This window comes from Leptonychotes weddellii, chromosome 12 (genome assembly GCF_054177405.1).
Source record: "Leptonychotes weddellii isolate Sample4059 chromosome 12, ASM5417740v2, whole genome shotgun sequence".
In the NCBI taxonomy this organism is placed as follows: Eukaryota; Metazoa; Chordata; class Mammalia; order Carnivora; family Phocidae; genus Leptonychotes; species Leptonychotes weddellii.
The window spans coordinates 39,461,910-39,486,065 of NC_138380.1; the positions used below are offsets into that span (position 1 = coordinate 39,461,910).

At 35.9% G+C, this 24,156-nt stretch overlaps 2 pseudogenes; both read left to right on the forward strand.

The window, feature by feature from the left end:
* The window catches only part of LOC115938187 (large ribosomal subunit protein eL36 pseudogene), a 53,182-nt pseudogene extending 40,818 nt beyond the window's left edge, over positions 1 to 12,364 (forward strand).
* A 10,890-nt stretch (positions 12,365 to 23,254) lies between these two features.
* LOC102726850 (uncharacterized) overlaps positions 23,255 to 24,156 on the forward strand; it is a 14,383-nt pseudogene continuing 13,481 nt past the window's right edge.

Here is a 24,156-nt window from a genome sequence, read left to right on the forward strand (position 1 = left end):
TGTGCCCAAGCTTCAGAACTGAATTTCAACAAGTCACTGTGCCACACCGGCCACACACCCTGTCTCCCAAGGGAGCAGGTCAGTGACATGGTCAGTTCTTATTCCTCATAATTAGGGGTGAAAATACATCCATCATCCTTCTGCTGACCACATTTGTAATCAAAACCTGCTTAAGTACCAGAGGAACCAAAACCATGTAACTTTCAAGAGCACTAAGAGCTAATCTTAAGTTTCCTCCAAAGATGTCAGGGACTACATTCATTTATTCACTCTATAAACTCTGGGTTACCTTCCATAGGCCAGGCAATGTGCTTGACAGAGTGAACAAGACAGATGTGGTCCCTGTCTCTATAGGACCTAGAACCTAGCAGTTGCACACTGCCATAGATAGTCTCGGTCAACTGAGCTTCACTCAAAGAGTGAAAGAGGTCAGTTTCCTAAAAAGGAAAGTGCCCAAACTCAAACAGTGAACAAAGGTCAGCAGAAACACTATTTCCACCTATCTTCATTATATGCTGTCTTTTCTGTGCTTTAATCCTTTGGTGAAGCTCCTAAAGAATTTGGCTGAATGAAAGATTGGCCATTAGAAAGAGAAAATACTAAGACCTTTTCTAAAGGTTGACAGTGAAAACCCATTCTGATCAGCCAGAAAATCTCCTTTCTTATAGTCAGGCATATACTAAAACATTCTTAATCCCCACCTCTTTGACTGACTCTGCTAAACAGTTATGGAAACATTTGCCTTAGAGCCTGAATAAAACCTCAGGATCCTTCTCAAGTCAGCATTTTAGGCAGCCACCACCAACTGTTCAGAATTGGCATAGGAGATGAAAATTAGTTGCTAGTGCAATCTTAGACTGCTTTAAAAGAAAGAGTTTCTATACCCAATAGAAGGTTGAACTAGATGACTAAGGCCAATTGCAATGCCATAAATATAGGAATATGAAATTCTAAAAATGGGAAGTATCCAACCTGAATTAATTACAACATTCCAAAAGTGTGTTTATTGGTAGGGTATTTAAACTCATAGAAGGAATTTCCCCAATGAGACAATACTATAAATTGTGTTAATGTCACAAAACAGTCCTCAAAAGACTCTTTTAGCCCATTATGTGCCAAAATGGAACTGAACCAGTATACATTTGAAATGAAAAACTAACAGAAAATAAGAGACTTATGGGGGGTTAGTATACTACTCACAATAAAAGTTTAAGATGGCGCTGTGGACTAGACTCAAGAGCTAACAACTACTTAAGCTGTTAAAATGTTGTGTCTATTACAGCTGTTGGGATGCATATCTTATTGCCCAACTAGACTAGAAACCACTTGAGGAGAGTAACCATTTCTAACACATCTTGTACCCATTCCTAACTTCCTCCCCCTTCAGTGTCCCTGATAAATATTAAGTGTAGATAAATGACAGAATTTCCTAGTAGGAAACCTAGGATTATCAGGGAAGCAGACACCCCTACTCTTTTCTATACACCGGGAAGAAAAAAGGAACAATGAGGCAGCCGTGTCACTTTTTTGCTCACTAAAGGTAGACATTTGGCTACCTTTTCCACTGCCTCCATGTGACTTGGTATGGCCATTTATACCTGTAAGATGCTGATAAGCTATGGATTTAGAATAACATGGAAAAGTCCCCTAGACTGTCAACTCCATAATGGTGGGGACCATGACTGTCTTATGAACCACTAAGGACTTGATGACTCTTTCAGTGACTTGGCACATAGTAGGTACTCAATATTTGTTGAATGAATGAAGGACTATAGTGTTTAGGCAATAGTTTTTAACAGGCCCCTGGAATTGGTACTGTATAGCATTTTGAACCCTAAAATGTACATAAATTCTCAGTCTATCATTTATTTTTCTAATTTTTATAAATGTGGGTAAAAGAACAATTTCCCTTTCTTTTTAATGTGATAAATATGAAGAAAAAAAAGAAAGCAGCACACACTTGATAAATGGTAACTGACCCTTGGGCATAGTGTCAGGAGACACCACCAGTGAGGGAGGCTACCAAGCAGAAGGCAGGACTCACATGGAGAGGGCCGCTAGACAAACACCATTGGGGAATACAGGCCCAGTGTAGCTAGGACTTCTGATTTTTCAAGAGGAACCAGAAGTCAAATTTTTCAAAGTAAAATCTCTTAGTTTTTAATTTTGGCAACTAATAAACATTTTAATAAACTGCATTAGCCAATTCTGTTTTCTGATCAAGAAGATGAAAATGATTTATTCCTTTGCTGTAACTAAAGGCAAAAGAGAGGGAAAAATGGGAGAGAGCTCTCCATTTCCTTGTAAGTGTTTAAGCAAAACTACAAAGGATCTCAAAGGCCCTTTCTAAGTTGGAAAAAACTACTAAATAGGGCAATAGTTTTCGAACGTTTAAAGAACTGAAATCCTAAGTGAAGCCCAATACCTAAAAGAAATAAAACTGAGGTCTACCAGTTGTACCTTCCACCCTTTATTCGATGGCACAAGGCATGCCAGTGAGGCCCTACGGTTCCACTGCTGCCATTTTGGAAAACCAATGATTGTGGTGGTGGGCTTCTTGGAATGAGAGGAAAGGAGACAAAGTCTAAGGCAAATCCAAGAAGGGGATGGACTTAAGAGTCACAATCCAAAGTAAAAATATATTTTGTAAAATGTTCCATTATAAAGTGCTATGGGTAAGAGCCAAAGTAGGAAGAAACCTAGTAAGCTAGGAACTGCAGTTTTTCCCATATTCCTTGAGTTCAGAAAGCACATGTAAAAGAAGATGCCACAACAAGGCCCAGAGACAAACTATATAAAACCACTGAGAAACTGAGACTCTGAATGGGGGTCCTATGCTTTAAGTACCACATCCAACATTAGACATGAAAGAGGAATTAGCTCATCCAAAATGTTGACAAAGATTAGGACCAAGGCCTAACCACACTACAAACGCACACACACACTACAACTAGTAGGACACTATTTTCATCTATAAAACCAGCAGAGTTTTTGTTTTTTTAATGATAATTCCCAACGTCAACAGAGAAGCCAAGAAGTGGACTTTCTCATGTGCTCCTGGGGGGAGGGACAGTAAATTGATACAACCTTTCTCAGGGGAAACATGTATTAGAAGCCTTTACAAATACACATGGACCTTGGTCCAACAATTCCACATGTGGAAATCTATGCTGAGGAAATGGTCATGAATGGACCAAGTTTTACCTCCAAAGATATTTACTGCAGCATTATTTGTAGAAATAAGATCTTCAAAGCAACCAAATTATCCAACACTAAAAAACTGGGTAAGCTGATTTTGACATAGCCACTATGTAGCATTAAATAAGATGTTATAATGCTATTTATAATGACATGAAAACTATTCTTGAGATAAAATCAAAAAACAGGACTATAAGCACATCCTTTATATAACTACCCCAATTTTTAAAATAATGCATGTATACACACAGAAAAAGAGAAAGAAGAATGTTCACAAGGAATTACATTCATTTTAATTTTTGTGTTTTGCATTTGTCTGAATTTTGCAAATTTTCCACATGATAGTATTTAATGCAATTCTTACCTTTTGTTCAAAAGGTACATAAAATGAAATTATTTGATTGTTTTATTTTTTTATTTCTGATTGTTTTAAAAGAGACTTTTGTAAAAATTTTCTTTGTAGATATATTTTAAAGTCATTCCACTACAAAATCCAATCAAAAGTCAATCATTGCTTGCCCCTTTTCAATCATTTTCCCTTTCTCTCCATCTCTCCTAACAAACAGAGCCATTTGTAGGCCTGAAGAAGTCAGATAAATTCCTACTAATTGATCTAAATCCCAAAATAAGGGAAGACTGCAGGGGCACTCATGTGCTGCCTCCTTCTCAGTCCACTCTGAGAAGTTGGGTTTGGTTTGGATTTTAATTCACTGTAAGCAAGGGGCCAATGGCCGGCCCCTGTCTTTATCTATTTGTGACAGTATTCTATATGTGTTTCCATATGCAACTCTTTGCTCTCTTCAATTGGACTGGGCGGTCTTCTAGCACAGGACTATGTAGACACATTCTTTTGCAGTTTCCCTCTAAGGTGCTCTGCAAATAGTGATCCTGACATACCTACTAGGGAAGATACCGTTAAGGAAAAATTAAAACTCCCCTTGCACATTCTATGCTGCTGGTGGCACTATCTACTCACAAAATTAGCAATTACCTGGTCATTTAGATTAAAGCCTTAAAAATGTGCCTATTCTTTGAGCTAGTAATTACTCTAATGGAAGTCTATCCTAAGAAAACAAATTTTTATTTAGAAAAAAAAAGGAATTCAAAACAAAAAATTAAACTCAACCTAAGTCTTACTAAGGGAATGACTAACTAAATCATCATTCACGGTCCCAGTGGACTCTCCATCTTGACAAAGCTGAAAGTTTTAATGGCTGACAGTAGAGGAGAGCCTGTAAGATTTCTCAGGCACGAAGAGTTGTAGGAATGCCTGATTCTCCATCCCTTTACTGTTGAAACATATTGTATCTGGACCTGTACTTGTTTGGAGGCTAAAGGAACTATCATTTAGCTCATAACCTAGTCTTGACTATGAGCAGTCCGGAAAAACTTATTCATAGTAAAAAATAAACTGACTCTTTTTCTAGGTCCTAGGTATCCAATTATTTCCTAACAGCCCCTATTAAACTATATCAAACATTGCAGCCATCAGCTTTATGGAAAATAATTTACTTTATGGAAAATAATTTTTATTTTAAGAAGAAAAGCCAAAATCAAGGAGATGCTATCAAACTAGAAATTAAAATTTGGAAAAATGAAGTACCTCATCAGAATCTGTGATTCAGGCTCATGAAAAACACATTTAAAAAAGAACTGTAGGGGCGCCTGGGTGGCTCAGTCGTTAAGCTTCTGCCTTCGGCTCAGGTCATGATCCCAGGGTTCTGGGATTGAGCCCCGCATCAGGCTCCCTGCTCGGCGGGAAGCCTGCTTCTCCCTCTCCCGCTCCCCCTGCTTGTGTTCCCTCTCTCGCTGTATCTCTCTCTGTCAAATAAATAAATAAAATCTTTAAAAAAAAAAGAAAGAACTGTAAACCTAATTGGAATGTAAAAAATAATTTACCTCAAATGACATACAGCATAAACCTTTCAAACACTTGTAACTTAACACCCAAAAGATGATAGAGCCTATTCTTGTTCCAAGATGGTAATTGCTTTTTAAGTACAAAGAGATCATAAAAATCCCAGTGACAAAACAGAATCCTGAAACAATTCAAATCACAGCAAAGGAGGATTAGGAGCATTGCCCGTTGTACCTGCAATGACTGCTCAACTCCAGGAGTAGGAATGATAAACATAGGTCTAAATATGTAAGTTGTAAAGTGCATATCTCATTAGCAAAATAATATCTTGGTCCCAGAGGAAATTTTTGGCAGAGACATAGGCATGCCTTCAGAAGCTCCCTGAAGAAATGCCAACTACCTCTGGGGCAAGACCACTGAGTTCAAGAAATAATATGTTGAGCCCTACTATGTACCACACCAGGCTCTGTGCTAGGCAATGGGGCGCAAGAGTGAACAACATTAGATCTGGTAGTTACTTTTATCCTGGAAACAGACTAAAAACAGATGGAAAATCCACTTCAACTGAAATGTACAGTACTTATCTGCTAAATAAGTAAGAAAAATGATATGGAAGCATGGCTACAAATTTTTTCTAACATGATGAGTCCTAGTACAAAAACTACACTAAAATAATCTGTTGTTGAGTTATTATAGCTCCTATTAGTCATTGTTAATATCAATTAAAATGATTTTCATCTGATAATACATTTTAATTTAAAAATTATATATGATGCATCTGCTCATACCTCATAGCACCGCTGTATCTTTTTGAATATTTATCATCTTTAATGGCAAAAGACTAGACTAAAAGGTAATATTTGTCTACCTTTAAATTATCATCACTATAAGAAGGTCATGCTCCTTGAGGTTAGCAACCATATCATAAACACCTTTATATACCTCTTCCAATCACAAAGAAACTCATACATAGTAGTTGCTCAATAAATATTTGAGCGAGTAAACTACTAAATGGAATCTTTTAATCCCTGAATTTCAATGATCAAATATCCTATTCTTTCTTAAGTTTTTTTTTAACTATTTCCAAATATTTTGACACACCACATTAAACATTTGTAGTCTGGAGAACACTTAAGACTTAAGAATCACCACAAAATACATTTCCTAGGCTGAATCTAAAGGAGTTATATTAAGCACACATATAAGTTTATATGAAAAGCAGTAAGAAATATTCCATTTTTGTGTTGTTTCTTGAAATCTGATCAAAATACAAGTTTAAATTTAAATGTATAGGAAAAAAGAATAAATTGACTTATTTCAAGAAGACAGTTTTGCAAAGTTGTAAAACCGGTTCCATAGAACCTAAGATTTCATCTCTCGTTAGGGAACCTAACAAGGTTTGTGGACAAGCAACAGTGTTGAAACCTTGTCAAGAAATATCTTAAATATTAAAAAACTATGTCAACCCTTGTTCTGTTCATGACTAAACTTGATACAATCAAGAAAAATTAGTTTCGGATGTGGGATACTTCAGGGATTTGAAGTAGTTTGCTAAATAGGAAGCTAAATCCAATTACTTTTCTGTAGATTCGGCATCTTCAACTGAAAACCAATATTCCAATTAACATTAGACAAATATCCAAGCTTATCCACATGTTCCAGGCATCCTTTTTGGCTAACAAGTAGACTCCACTTCTGTATTTAATTATTCCCTTATGTATACATAGGGCCTGCATTATACTTGAGGTATATAAGGAAAAAAAGGGGGGGGGATTTTAAACTCTTCTGTGGTTCACTTCTATATATGCACAACCCAAATTTAACCTCCTATATAATTTTATCTTCTTTTCTAAATTAAAAATGTGCCAACACAAGTCTTTTAAATATGAGATGTTTTGAACTACCTAAATGGTACAAATGTCAAAAGCACTCTCTGTATCACTTCACTCTACTCAAAAATTACAAACAGACAAACAAAACATAGCTTCAACATCAAATATTGCCTTTAGCTTGCCTGAAGCTTAAAAGCAATTCAGATATTCTGAGCCAGATTATTTATGTACCTGGCTCCCTTACTTCAAGGGAAATTTCTGAAGTAAGAGTAGCTTCAAGGAGAAAAGATTCAGTTCATTATCAATCACTAGAAACTCTTCATAAATGGAAGAAGAAATTCTCAAGAGTGGGAAACTTGGTTAGCATAGAATATATACCTGTGGCTCTAGAGTGATATAATGTATTTCATCTTTTGTCGACTACATGAAATGTCAAATTTTATATTAATGCTATGTTACCAAAGAACACAATTTTTTCTGACTAGAACTTTACAGCAAGCAATATTTATTTATTAAGAACCAGCAAAGACTATCATTATGGCAGTAGTGAAGTATCACACCAGGTCTAACCTAGGAAATTGCTTTCAGTTTATTTTCTAAGAGTGAAAACTTTGTAACAAACTACAAGAATGTGTGTCTGTATACAGATGTGTGTGCAAGTATGTACATTCAGTAAAATATCAGCTATCTAGACCTTGGTAATGTCATCCATCCAAAACAATAATAAGAACTGTGAGAGAGCCTGGCTGGCTCAGTTGGTAGAGCATGTGACTCTTGATCTCGGGGTTGTAAGTTTGAGCCCCATGTTGGATATAGAGATTATTTAAGCAAAATCTTTAAAAAAAAAAAAAAAGGAATTATGAGGGATTAGTGGAGATAGTAAGAGGAGAATATGCCTGAACTCCCAAAATAGATTCACAAGTAAAACCCATGTCCTAAAACAAATTCACATAAAGCACCAACAAGTTTAGGCCTCTGCTTAGCACTCACTCTTCGTAATACATATATCAAACAAACCTAGTAACCTCTTTGCTAAACCTCTAGAACCAGTAAATTAGGAATCAGCATGGCTATTACAAATCAGGAAAAGAAAGAAACAGAAAATAGTACCCCAAAATCCAACAGAAAGAAAGAAGTCAGATTATATTTTATTTTAAGGTAGGTAAAAGAATTTTAAATAGTATTTTTGTCTAGACCATTCGCTACAGGGATGAGGAATACTTAATGGGCTTTATATGTGGAGGACCACCAGACTCAGGCTTCAGACCTGTTTTCTGCTCTATCCTCAATGCTTCCCAATGAGTCATGACCTATCAGTGGTATGTGCAATCAAATAAATGGGTTATGAACATGGTTTTTTGTATGAGGAGGTGGGATATCCTAGTTGAAATATATATTCATTGAATATGGAAATAGGTAGAGACTATCTCTGGTTAATTTTTATCGCCCATCCCCTCACAGTGCCTAACACAGGATTTTAAACATGAGTAAACACCAAAATGTCCCATAAGGGAATATATGAATCATATGGAAATCATCTGGACAGAGCATGTCAAGAGAGAAGAGCAGCAGGTCAGATGGTACACATCAACATTTAAGGTAGGAGAAGGAAAAGTAGCCTATGAAGACAGCAAAGAAAAACCAGTTATAAGAATGGCTATACATTAAGATAGCCTGGGAAGCTTTCAAAAAAGTAAGATAGGCTGACAAAGTTAAACATGGTAGAGGGGCGCCTGGGTGGCTCACTCGGTTGAGCACCTGACTGGTGATTTCAGCTCAGGTCATGATCTCAGGAGAATATGCCTGAGATCAAGCCCCAGGTGGGGCTCCACACTCAGCAGGGAGTCTGCTTGGGATTCTCTCTTTCCCTCTCCCTCTGCCCCTCCCCCCGCTCACACAAGCACTCTCGCTCTCCCTCTAAAATAAATAAATAAATCTTTAAAAAAAAAAAAAAAGCATGGTAGAAAGACTGTGTAATATTATAACCAAAAAAATATTTAATGGATTTGGCAATCAGAAGGTCAGAGGCAACAGCGGCAGGGCAAAACCACGTCATCCAAAGTGATCTACAGAGTCAGTGTATTCTCTCTCATAACACTGGACTTGGCTATGGATTCCTGGATATGACACCAATAGCACACGTAATGAAAGCAAAAATAGACAAGTGGGACTACATCAAACAAAAAAGCTTCTGCACACCAAAGAAAATAATCAACAGAGTGAAAGGCAACCTACGGGATGGAAAAAAAAAATTCACATATTATACAAAATATATAAGAACTCCTACAATCTGATCATAAACATCTATTAGGAGGGCCATTATCAAAAGAGAAAAAAAATTAATGTTGGCAAGGATGTAGAGAAATTGGAATACTTGTACACTATTCATTGGATGAAAAAATGGTACAGCCACTATGGAAAACAGTATGGAGGTTCCTCAAAAGATTTAAAATAAAACTACAATATGATCCAGCAGTCCCACTTCTGAGTATTTATCCAAAAAACCGGAAATCATTATTTCAAAGAGATTTCTGCACTCCCATTTTCATTGCAGCATTATTCACAGTAGCCAAGATATGAAAACAATCTAAATGTCTGTGAAGAGATACATGGATTAAAAAACTGTGGTATAGGGGCGCCTGGGTGGTTCAGTCGGTTAAGCGACTGCCTTCGGCTCAGGTCATGATCCCGGAGTCCCGGGATCGAGTCCCGCATCGGGCTCCCTGCTCAGCGAGGAGCCTGCTTCTCCCTTTGACCCTCCCCCACTCATGTACTCTCTCTCTCTCTTTCTCATTCTCGCTCTCTCAAAATAAATAAATAAATAAATAAAACAAAAAAAAACTGTGGTATATGTATATACAATGTAATATTATTCAGCCATAAAAAAGAAGGAAATTCTTCCATTTGTGACAACATGGATGAACTTTGAGAACATTATGCTAAGTGAAGTAAACCAATCACAGAAGAACAGTACTTCATGATTTCACTTATATGAGACATCTAAAGTAATCAAACTCATAGAATCAGAAAGTAGAATGGTAGTTGCCAAGAGTAGAAGCAGGGTGGGGTGGGAAAGGGGAGGTCCTATGCAGTGGGTAAAGAGTTTCAGCCATGCAAAATGAAAAAGTTCTAGAGATATGCTATATAACAATGTGCATACTGTCAATAAAACTATACTGTAAGCTTAAAAATTTGTTAATAGAGTCCATATATGGGGATTTTTAACACAATAAAAAAAGTGGACAGATAAATGAAATGGAAAATGAGAGAATAGAGAAAATAAAAGTAGATAGTTTCCGATGAGACAAATGTGCAGAGGGAGAAAAGAAAGAATGGATTACATGTAGAAGAGAAATACAAAGAAAAGTTGCAAGAGGCAGGTCTGTGACAGGATAAACTTCAGCATGTTTATAGGCTATAGGGAAGGAACAGAGAGGGAGAGATCAAAAATATAACAGCCAGAACAAATGATGAATAAGTTATTATTCCAGAAAATAGTGGAAAATCAAAAGGGTCAAGTGAAGAACTGATCTTGAAGAAGAGGAAGAAACCCTCATGTGCTGCTGATGGGAATATAAAATGATACAACACTGAGGAAAAAGTATACCATAAAAAGTTAAACATAAATTTACCACATAACCCTGCAATTCTACTCCCAATAATCTACCAATAATAATCCCAATAAAAACAAAACATATGTCCACATAAAGACATGCAATAAATGTTCACAGGAGCATTATTCATTTATTGGTCAAAACTGAAAACAATCCACATATCTATCAACTGATAAAAACAAAATGTAGTGGGGGTGCCTGGGTGGCTCAGTCGTTAAGCATCTGCCTTCGGCTAAGGTCAGGATCCCAGGGTCTTGGGATCGAGCCCCACATCGGGCTCCCTGCTCAGCAGGAAGCCTGCTTCTCCCTCTCCCTCTCCCCCTGCTTGTGTTCCCTCTCTCGCTGTCTCTCTCTGTCAAATAAATAAATAAAATCTTTAAAAAAAAATGTAGTGTATTCATACAGTGGAATACTATTCAACAATAAAAAAGAACAAACTGCTGACACGTTCTACAATATGGATGAACCTCAACAACATTATGTTAGGTAATAGAACTCAGATCCAAAAGAATACTTATTGTACAATTCTAACTATATTAAATATCCAGAAAAGGCCAACTTAGACAAGAAATAGATTCGTAGTTTCTTGGCGTTAGAGGTAGAAGAGGGGATTAAGTGTAAATGGGCACAAGGGAGCTTTTGAGGATAATGGTAATGTTCTAAAACTGTATTGTAGTGATGTTTGCACAACTCAATAAATACACTAAAATTCATTACATGGTACATTACCAATGGATGAATTTTGCAGTATACAAATTATACACCAGTAAAGTGTTGTTGTTGTTGTTTTTAAGAAAATAGGCTAACTTGACTGGCATGTATGTTTTGCAGAAGTGGGACTTAAAATTAGAAGGAGTTGTGTCCCATTCTTCAGAGATCTTTGAATGCCAGAGAGAGAAGTCTCAAACAGATAGACAAAGGAGATCCCCTGAAGGTCTCAGAATGGGATAGGATGAAAACAAATAAAAAATACAGATAATTACATTCGGAAGATTAGTCTTATCTAATGTGTCAGATAAGAAGTTGACACATTAGATCATAAAGACCAGGAATTGTGGGCTCCTTGAGTCCATGGCCTCAACTAGCAAGAGCTGATCCTCTTACATATTTTCACCTTGAATCACAAAGGTGGGATAAAAGAAAGATGGCCCATGAAAATCTATCAGTTCCATGGGAAAAATGTCTCCAAGAATATGGCCTTTGAGCCCATCATTCCAACTGAGAAATCAACTAAACATGCAAATTAAGCACTGGCTAGAAGCCAGTCCTAGATGGGGTAGAGGGAGGCAAAGAATCAATATTTGGGTGGGAAGGGTGGTTGGATTTTCCTGAAATCCAATATCCTGCTATAAGAGATTTAGAAATCATATAAAAGGAAACTTAAAAACAACAATATAGGGTGGTCCATCAGGGAAACTAGTGATTTTCTGATTTTACTGATTTTACTGCAAAACATTCCACTAATGATTCCCAAGTACAGTGACAATACATCTAAATCCATTTTAAGTCCAATGTTCCTTCTGCCTCAGGAGCCATGGAGGGGCAGCAGCCATAGCTCTGCGCTACCCTACGGCCATGGGCCTCAACAAGGGCCACAAGGTGACTAAGAACATGAGCAAGCAGCAGCTGGTGCCTCACTGAGCACACCAAGTTCCAAGCTCGTGTAGGACATGATCTGAGAGGTGTACGGCTTCACCCCATAGGAGCAGTGTGCCATGGGGTTGGCTCAAGGTCTCCAAGGACAAGTGCACCCTAAGTTCATCAAGAAAAAAGTGGGGACACACATCTGTGCCAAGAGGAAGAGAGAGGAGATGAGCAATGTCCTGACAGTCATGAGGAAAGCAGCAACCAAGAAGGACTGAACTCTTCCCCTCTGTATGTAATAAAGCTTTTTTGGAACTTGATAAAAATAAAAAATAAAAATAAGTCCAATGTTCAAAATTCATTTCTTTTAATTAGATTAAATCACTTTTACCTATTACTACCTTGTTCCTGAATACACAGTTGAGTCTCACAAAATACCTTTTTAAAAATATATCACCTCAATTTATCTTTCATACTTTCAAACAACACTCAGGGCACTATTAGCCCTCTGGATATAAATATACAGGGAAACATAACAGTATTTATATAACTACTTAGCTGTTCATAGATAATCCCTTAAAGATCATACATCTTTTTATTTTGTTAAGTAATATCATAAAATAATCTCTTTGGCTTTGTTTTCCTTAACCGAGAGAAAGAAAGTGGGGGAAGGGAAGGAAGGTAAAGAGGAGGGTTATGAGGATGGTGATCATTGTTAATTCACAATTCAAACCATTCAGAACTCCATTTACAGAAAACTAATACAAAAGGAATAATTGTGCTAGATAGGATTAAACAGGAAGATAGATAACATAAATGAAAGAAAACTCATATAATTACAGATAATTAGAGGCCACTTATATATTTTTTCTCTCATCACTAATACAAAAAGATAAGATTTTCATTTCCTTATAATGGGTTCATTAATAGTTTTATTGTAATATTAGAAACATCTTGTTTCTGAGTATCTCAAAAGACTAATTTTTTTAAAAGATCAAACAACAAATAGAAAGAAATTTTAGCAGAAGAGGGTACCCCTGATTACTTTTGGTTTAGAATACTTTATATCAGACAGATGATAAAATTTCTGAAGTTGAAAAATTTGCCAAAATAAAATCCTAATACTGAATGTACAATCTAAGTAGGTATTCACACTAATATTAGCAAACAGAAAAACCAACTATCAATTGAAGAACATGCAGATAAAGAAGTATGCAATCAGTTTATAAAAAAAAATATATGACCCAGGGAGGTAAAGCATACCAGATGGATATTAAAAGTAGAATGTTTTTATATACAAATAGGTCTGTTTTCCCCTTGATTTATGTACAACCCCCATTAACGTCAATTAGCGTTACATACATAAATCGAAGGAAGCATAACTCCAATGCCATAATACTACTCTGCACTTGTATATCTTGTTTGAAAATTAATTCAGTTTCAAAAAGCCCTGTTACTTAGATCACTATCATTAGCGTTCACCAAATAAATGTTGACTGGCCAAAAAACACACCCCAGGCTTACACTAAATGACCCTAAAGGCCCATTTGTTTCTGAAATTCTGAATTGATGGAAATTTAAGATTCTAAGTCCATTGCCTTAACCATTATGCAGATACAATAAATATTTATTGAAATTTTTACTAGAAGATAAGCACCATGATGGATGCTGCTCAGACAGGTTCTAAGGTGTCCAAAGATAAAAGTGAAGAAGCCAAGTGACATACCCAAAGTCAAAGAAACATAAAGAGCTGGAACCAGGACCCAAGTCTGTTGACACAAAATTTGATGCTTTTATTTTTCTTTTTTTTTTTGTAACAATACCTGAAGGCATGGTTTATGTGAGCAAAGTTTCCTGGTAGTCCCCCAATCATCTAAGAGTGCTTCCCACCGCCTGCTATTCACAACCAGTGAGTGAAAATCATTGCATCAATGATTGTCTTATCAAGAGCTATAATTTAAAGGTATTAAGGAGGGGTGGCTGGTGGGCTCAGTTGGTTGAGCGGTTGTGCTCCGCTCTTGATTTCACCTCAGGTCATGATCTCAGGGTCAGGAGATGGAGCCCAGCATAGGCTCTGCACTGAGTGGGGAGTCTGAGATTCTTTCCCTCTGCCCCTCCCCCTGCTAGCATGATCTCTCTCTCTCTCCCTCTCTCTCTCAAATAAATAAATAAATCTTTAAAAAATAAAAAATAGGGGCCGTGGGTGGCTCAGTGGATTAAGCATCTAACTCTTGTTTTCCACTTAGGTCATGATCTCAGGGTCCTGAGATCTAGTCCCAAGCTCAGCCGGTAGTGTACTTGAGATTCTCTCTCTATATATAAATAATAAATAAATAAATCTTTTTAAAAATATATTTAAAAAATAACAATAACTAAATAAAAGGATTAGAGAAAGAAAAAAACAAGAGACATTACAAGAAAAAATATAAAACTATGAGTTCACAATTATCTGTAGCTAGAACTGTAATGTCTGCTGAGGTAGCCACTAGCCACATATGGCTATTCAGAGCTTGAAAAGTGCTGCAAATGTAAACTAAACAAGGTATTGAGGACTTACCATGAAAAAAATACAAAATATCTTGATAATTTTGATTTGATTACATGTTGAAATGACGTTTTACATATATAGGGTTAAATAAAACACATTATCAAGATTAATTTCACTTGTTTCATTTTGTTTTTTTTTTAAATGTGGCCACTAGAAAACTTAAATTACATATGTGGCTCATACTTGCAGCCTGAAGTATATTTCTGTTGGAACAGACCTTATAGCCACACACATATACTAAATATATCAGTGGTACATTTATAACAAACACACTTTGGAGATTACATTCTAGATTGCACTCTTACCTAGTGGAAGAAAAATTTACATAATTTTAGAAGAGCTTTGTATATTCCTCTAGTTTCGTTGAGGGACTAGTGAGGTGAGAAGGAGACAGAGTAAGACAACCCTCATCCTTATTCATATACTAATTCAAGCATACCATTCAGTTATCTAATTGCTCCCTTTTGAGTGAATAGGAATAAACTAATTCATATATGGTACAATAATCCAAAGTTCTAAACATTCAGGGAATAGAGAAATGAGGTTTATAGGGTATATAGGAGAGAGAGAAAATACTTCCTTCAGAAAATACCAATGAAGACCAGGAGTTTGTGATCACATCCCATTTTTAAAAAGTTATTATTTTTAAAAATTATAAAATACACAGAACATAAGATTTATTATCCTTTTTTAAGTATATAGTTCAATAGTGTTAAGTACATTTACATACTGTGAAAAATTATTTTCATGCTTATCAAATTGTGATCATTATAATATAAAAGGAAACTGCTTAAGAATTTAAAGTCATCTAAAACAAATGTGCACCATTTTCAATTTTTTTATATTCCTTCCACATCTTTGCACACTCACCTACTATAGATACATCTATTTCATTATTTGAAACTTACTACATACTAACTGCTATTTTCAATTATTTGAAATGTTTATATTATTCTAGGTTTTTTAAATGATGAAATGAAATAATGATATGAAATGAGATCATATCAAATGGTAGCACTACAATAAAGTTAATCATTTTCTAACCATGGAAAGCTAGTTTATAGTGATTAATGTTATAAATGACCAACCTGATGGATGTATTTTTTTCCCTTTGTGAACTATTTTCTTAGATAAATAGCCAAGAGTAGAATTATGGGATAAGAACATATAAACTCCATTTTTTAACTTACCACTTGCATTCATCCCCAAACATATGGCTGCAAATTTCTGTGCCACTTTTCTCATCTGTTTTTTCTATCTCCTTCAGAGGAGAAAGAATTTCTTCTTGGCTCTTAAGTAGTTAGAAGAAAAACAAATGCAGCAACATCACCAAATCCCTAATACCTCCTTTTCAATCTATCAGCATATTGTTTTTACTTGCCAATGGCAAGGAGGAAAGTAGGCCTGAATGTTTCATCACATATTCCTTTGTGTTATCAGCCAAAATCATGTTCATTTAAAAAGTCATGGACCAAAAAGCTCTTAGACTTCTGCGTGACTTAAAATGATTTTTATACATCAATACCATACAAATAAACAAAGTGGAAGGAAGTTTTAAGTACAGAAAAAGTAACAAATAGCAAACTCCAAACCACAGGATCTCTGTTTAAAATTACGCCTAATACAACCTCTGTTTTGCAGAAGAGAAAAATCAGCCAAGTGCCTTTATAGAACACTAATGACTATCAGTCATTACATCACACATATGTCATCTGACACAAACTTTTAGATTAGTAAGCATTTTTCCTCTGCTACAACAGAGGGTTAGTGTTCAAGTGGGAAGGGGGGAAAAAAAAAAACTTAGTACACATAAAAGCATCAAAACACAAGCCAAACCGTAGGGTAAGTCTAAATGTCCCCAATTTCAATTCAGCCAATCAGTCTTGCTTTGACTAACAAATGTACATAAAATTTTTATAACATGAAAGAGTACTTATTTTCCAAAGCTTGTCTGCCAAATGCAATCAGCATTAGAATTTGATAGCAAAGAAACTGAATTCGGTATAAGTGAACAAATTAACAACATTACCTCTTCCTCTGATAGTCAAGTTTCAGATGTAATATATACTTTGGGGAACTCTTCAGATTTTGCTACCTTTCTGATATGTGTATACCCAACGAATATTGGATGATCATGAATATATATATATATATACAACATAGTATGTACAAATAGTTTCCATGAATCTCCTTTTTCTTTAACCTGACTATAGTTTCACTAAAGAAAACCTAGGATGTCTACATTCCACATGGAAATGATTAAATATGGCACATGACATACTAAAGCACAGACTTTGGAATAGATGGCTTAATATCTGTGTAACACTGAGCAAGTTGCTTAACTCTGCTTGGAGTCTCAAGCTCTTCATCCATAACTTGGGATCCATTATTGGGAACAATAATGCCATCTTCACAAGATGATTGTGATTATTAACTGAAGTAATAAATGAAATTTATCTCAGACTCAACAGATGCTCAATAAACATGAATTTCCCTTCTCTTCCCTTACTTCCTTTCTTAGGTCCTCCAAAAATATATTCAGATTGACAAGGCAGGATTCCAATTGTACAAATGAGGAAATCTAGGTTTCTAACCGCTGACAAAAATAAATTCTTGACATGGTTACTTTCTTTCAACATTATGCCTTTAAAGCCAGAAGTAAAGTTGAAAGCTCTTTTCAAAAAGGAATACTTTTTTTTTTCCAAATTCTAGACTAAATTATTGAAATTGTAGTGGGCAACTGGAAAATCCTCATTCACTGGAGGATGTATCACAAGATGCTTTTCCTAGAGTGATAGCCCCAGTCCCCTCTCCTTGCTTCAGCCATAGGCTGACCTCAGGAAGGGGTGCCTGGTAGATGCCCTCCATGGAATGTGATATGATGGAAGGTAGATACTATGTAGGAAAGGCCTGCTAGTAAGAGTAAAATGCTAATGTGGAAATGTGTGTTGTGGGGTTCCTAGCCAATCAAAAATACAGGATATAGGAAATGACTTGCAGTTGAAAATGGGAGAAAAGTGTTTGGCTGACCCCCTTGTGCACCAGATCTCATAATTATTGATGGCACATCTTGGAGCTAGTGACCCACCTGTTGGAAGTCTAAAACGAGGCTGGTACCCACAACATGCCTAGAGACAACTAATTGCAGAATGATATTCCTAAATGAGATAAGCCTTATCACTCATGATCAGTTAACCAAGATGCCTTTCCCAGAAAGAAACTCTTAAGCTGCCGCCAGAGTTGTTCTCACTGATGCCTACTGCATCCCTTTTTCTCCAACTCTGGGGAACTTAGAGGTATAGTCATAAAGCCATTCTGTTTTTTAACTCTGTTCTGTATTTGAACTCCCAGTTTTCTTACTCTACTCATCAGAAATTAGTTAGTATCCTGACAGGGCCAGGACCATCTACAGTATTTGAGGGGCCCAGAGCAAAAGGAACATAGAGGGCCTCTCGTTCAAAAGTATGAAGAATTTCAAGATGGCAACCATAGGGCTTTAAACCAAACATAGAATTCTGCATGGCTGAGCAGGTCGCATGTCCATGAAGCCCACCCTGGACAGGGCTAATGCGGAGCCCTAGAGGGACACTGAATCACAGATTCCATCCCCAAAACAACTGACCATAACTAAGCGCACAGGTGAGTAGTATTCAGGCAGTCTCACTAACCTGAAAACAGTACAGATGCTCTGTTTGCTTTTAACAACTCTTGACAAACTTAATTAATTATAAGATAAATTATCTCCACAGTTTATAGACCAAAAGTGATTATGAATAAATAATATTGTAATGACAATAAAAATTTAGGTTTGAAAATCGAAAGTATAGAAAACTTAAGTCTAAGGATTATGGAAGGGAAAAAAATTGTCTTCTAAAACATTTTGCTAATTTAGTATTATGTTCAAAAAAAAAAAAAAGTAGGGTATATTGCAAAAATGCCCACAATTAATTCTCTACTCATCCAATAAGGAGGCAGAGTCTATTTCCTCACCCCTTTGATCTGGGTTGGTCAAAACCTATAGGGAATTAGACACAGGGCAGAGGCTTGAAGAATAGTTGTACATTGGGACCTGTAGTCACCATGTGAATAAAACCAGGCCAGCCTGCTGGTCCAGGAGAGACATGTGGCACAATCATCCCATCTAACTGTGAGCCAACTGCCAAATATGTGAGTAAGTACATCCCAGGCCATCCAGTCTCCAACTGAGCCACCAGCTGACCAGGGACACATGAGTGAGCCCAGTGGAGATCAACCAAGCATGGCCCAGATCAACAGACCTGCCCAAGTGAACAACAATGAATTATTGCTGTTTTAAGTCACTAAGGTTTGAGGTGGTTTGCTATAACAGTAAAATCATTAAATGATACAGGTAGTATGTTAGCTCAGCAGGAGAAAAATGGATTACGTAATAAGCAGGGGCTGAGACAACTCGCTCACCATTTTTGGCAGGGAGATTAGATTCCCACTTAATTGCATAATATGTTCCAGATGGATTTTAAAAGTATATACAAAGAATGATAGCATAAAAATGCTAGAATAAATTATATGTTGATATTCATGTACTCTTGGCATGGGACAGGCTTTCCTAGGCAGAGAAACTTAAAGGAAATAGACGGATAGATTTTACTATAGAAATACTTTTTAAACTTTAAATGTCAAGAAAACATGAATAAAAATAAAAGGCAAATGACAAATTGGTAAAACTTTTTTTATACATGAAGAAAGATTACATCGCTTAAATATGTATTTTTTTATGCATGACAAAAGTATGATAAAAGATTGCCACTCCTAATATACACAAAATAACAAGAAAAAGCTGAACTACCTGATAGGCTACTGAACAGAAAACACACAACCATAAATCACTAGGAAAGAATACAAATGGCTAATTAACATTTTAAAAATATTCAATGTCACTAGTAAGCAAAGAAAGAAAGGTAAAACAACAATAAAATTCTTTTTTTAGTTCAAAATTGTAAAGATCAAAACAGTAATACCTAGAAAACAGACATTTTCATATACTGTTAGTGAAACTATCATTTGGTACAACATTTCTGCAAAGCAGTATGTATGTGTAAGTACACACACACACACGTGTGCGCGCACCTGCATGTATGTGTGTGTGTGTGTAATTTTTTTTTTGTTTTTCCTCTAGGGATACATTCAGATGAAACAGTCAGGGATTCAGGAAGGACAGCCACTTGACCTCATGATCCTGATGCCCCTCCCCTTTTGGGATCCTCTCTGGAACCAAACAACACACAAAGGAGTGTGGGGATGCGCCTGAGGATACAGGATCTTCCTCATTCTTGGCTGAGGTCTAGATTTACGAGGTTGCCAGATAGCAGAGTTTCAGAAAGATGATGAATTATTATAACCTCTTTTGTCTGAAAAATGAACAGCATCGTTTTGAGATGGCATAACTTATTAGTCAAATAAAAATGAAGAAAAGTCCCCCAGAGTTGTAGTTAACATTTGTTGAGAGCTCATTCTGTACCATGCACTATTCTAAGCAATTTATGTGTTTACAGATTTCAGTCCTCATAACAACCCCATGAAAGAGGAAGCATTCTACAGGTGGGAAAACTGATGCTTAGGATGGGTTTTGTTTTCTCTTTGTCTGTTTAAATAATTTGCCCAATGTCACAGAAGCAAGACTAGAACACAAGCAAGCTAACTCTAGACATAGAGTTCTTAACCATTTTACTAGGACACATCAGATATGCCACTTTAAACCCTAAAGTACTTATTAACATGTATTTAAAGGAAACCATGATGGATGTCTTACTACAACCTTAGAAGCAGTGGCTTTCTCTAGCAGGCTCTTGTGGACCAGAATCAAAGGTACCTAAACCCCAAGTCATTCAAAGATCAGAGGCCTCCTTCATGGGCTCACTATGTAAGCTAGTGGTATCTGCAGTTTCTGCTAAACACCAAGGGCACAGATCTTATACGGCTTGCCCTGGCCTTACCTACTTCTGTACCTGATAAACTGTTTACATGAATGAGTATACTATACAAACTAATTCACATTACAGCCAAGTCAGCAATGCTTAATCATTTGTATATGAAGGACCTTGGTCTTCACTTCAGTTTGTCCTACGAACTTTATTAGAATCCATAACAGTTCCTAGACCACCTAATATGTGTAAGACCCCCAAACTTCCTCCAGTTGTACATTTCTATATCCTATCCTAGCTGCTCAAAAACATGAAAGAAATTGCCTTCCTAGAGGAAGAACTCAACAATTACGTAAATAAGAAATGAAGAGAATTAAACTTTTCATGCTTCTGGACATACATTAATATTGAAAGAACCCAATTAATTCTTATGCCACTCAGAACATGATGGGATTCAACCTCAGCAATGTTCTACCTGTACAGAGGTATTTCAACAGATGATTATTTCAAATTTACGTTGGCATTCACATATTCATAAAAAAAAAAAAAGAATAGAAAAGATTTTCTTAGTCAAGAATTTGCAGCTGTAAAACTTTCCTAGCTATGACAGTTTACCTGAGTCCTCCAACTAAATTATTTAGGAAGACAGAAGAGAGTTTCCTTTAGTGGCTTTTGGGGATTTTAAAACAAACCATCCCAGTGATTCATGAGCCTGAACTCAAAAGAATTCTCTACCAATCTGTTCTTTGTAGTGCTGCCCTTATCAAAAACATAGTTTCAATAAATTATATTAGTGGCAATAAAGAATTCATTCATAAAGCAAATATTTATTAAGCACCTATAATGTGGCAAGAAATGTGATCCTAAGAATATAGCGATAAATAGGCAAAAAAAAAAATAGTTCTTGCCTTCAGAGTTTACACACTAGTTTTAGAAGGATACTGGCTTCTGCTTCTATTTTCACATAAGCCAATTATCACTGTTCATTAAATGCTAACAATGTAACATCCTCCAGATAAGTGCAATAAAATGTAAATCTTTCACTGGACAGCTCAAAGTGCTTCTCTTACTGTTCCTGGTTGAACTAAAGTAGCAGTAAGATTCACAGAAGGACTAACAAAAAAATTAAATGCTCCCTACACATGAGAAAACAAGGATTTTACACAGGTAACAGATCTAATTTTAAACTGCTCTATTAGGAAAACACTTTAAAGATCTACTGACAGTCATGCCATGGAAAGTAAGATTACACTCTAGCATTGCTCATTATTTCGTGCATTTGGCTAATCTGCCAATTAAATCATGCCCCCTACCCAGGCAAAGTATAAAGATAAGAAAAATTTATACTAGATACAGAAAGTATGTGATAGTGAAGTATGTCATATGCCTGTTTGGTCACAGTAGAGCTGTCTAAAAGGGATTTTTCTCACTGCTGACTCAACACTGAAACTACTATTGAGACCTGTTCTTTAATAAACTGTAGTTTGTCCATAATACAGAATGTCTATATACTACATAACACACAGAGAGGTAGATCTATACATTAATATGGCAAGAGCTCCAGTACATACCGTTAGAAGAAAAAGAAAAAAGTATACCAATACATATAGTACAATACTATTTATGGATTATTTTAGCCTCACAAAACAATACTTCATTTCTGAATGCAAAAAAAAAAAGTCTGGAAAGACACAAAAATATAAAAGTGATTACATTTTTGAGGAGAGATCAAGGGCCATGATAGAGAACTTAGCACTGTGTATAATCTTAACATTTTCTTTGGGAAATTATATTCATGAATTAACTATGTCATTAAAAGTTAACTAAAGAGAGTTAAAATAGAGAACAATCAATATCTCACTATAATTTAATATGAATATATAATAAAATTGAATAATTATATTAAAAGTAAGTCAAGTTCCTTATAGTATTCATATCTTTCAAAAGCTTATTCATTCTCTTTTAATCTAAAATGCATGGAGACTTAAAAATATGGATTTGAGCTAAAACCCATGGTTTTGATCATCTGGACTGTAATACTATAAATCATGGAAAAACCCAACACTGAGGCTAAGCAAAAAAAACCCACAAAACAAAAAACAAAAACAAAAACCCCCAACCCTTTAAACATATAAACATATAGAAAATACAGAACACATTAAATCAAACATCCTCACCAAATTCCTTTAAACACCCTCTGCCACTGTGTCCACAAAAAATATAAGGTATCATTAAAGACAAGAGTCAGCATATCTTTACCCCAAGCACAGCAGGTATGGCCTAAGAATGAGATAGATTAAGTCATCAAAGAGACTTCAATGAAGGAAGGCGAGGAAAAAAAGAAAGGAAATGAAGAACAAACCAAAACAAAAAGTATACTTAAGAGAGAAAGAAGTGTGGAAGAGAAAGAGCATCATTAGTGCCCACTGACAGAGGAGTCATAATTGCTCCAGCACAAAGGAAACTGGCCATCTAGATTTGTAAAACAATTTACCAAGCATTTCCACATACATCAGCGAATAGAATCTTTGTAACAACATAGTGTTTATCCCATTTAATGGAAAGAAAGTGAAGCTCTGAGAGGGTCAGGGAACTGCCAAAAGCTACACAGCTAATAAATGACAGAACTGGGGTCTTTGAACTCCAAGCCCCATGTTCTCTCTAATACCCTACTGCTTCTACAGACTGTCCCTCAAATTGCTTCTCATTTTCCCATAACCATGAATATTTCAAGAAATAACTGTATCATCAATACATTTATTGATGTCTACATGGTAAGCTATTCTTCTTTTTCAGATAACTGAAAAAAAAATATGATTTGTCCATTCAAAATCAACAGAATATAGTAGAGGAGGGCAGTGGGGGTAGGGGGTGGCAATAAAAGGCAACATGAGGGAGTTTTGTGGTGATGGACCTGTTCAATATCTTGAATGTGGTGGTGGGTACATGAACCTACACATATGCTAAAATTGTATAGAACTTAAAATACACATACCCACAAACTAGCACAAGTAAAATTATGAAATTCTGAATAAAATCCATGGATTTTATCAATGCGAATATCTTGGTTGTGATATACTGTAGGTCTGCAAAATGTTAGTACTGGAGGAAAATGGGTAAAGGATACATGACATCTATCTGTATTTTTTGTTATAACTGCAAGTGAATATATAACTATCTCAATAAAAAATTCAATTAAAAAATGAACAGAATACTCATACCACCCACACTGATTTTGGAACAGATTAATGATATTATATAGAAGCATAAGAAGACGTGTAGTCATTCAAAGCTGACTCCATTATAGTGGAACTGTCAGAGGTTTTACCCACGAAATTTTAAATTTTAAAAATTATTATTTCAAGCCAGAGATGATAATTTTGAACAGTTTTTGGTGACATAATACTGTAAGAATGAGAGTCATATCACCCTAGCCATGCAAAGGGTAAATCATTGATGGAAAGAAGAATCAGGAAGAGGAAGAAACAAGTCTTTTGGAACTAGAACAAAAAGCTGTTTAAGAATTCTTTCACAAAACGTGCTCAATATCGCTCGGCATCAGGGAAATCCAAATCAAAACCTCAATGAGATACCACCTCACACCAGTCAGAATGGCTAAAAT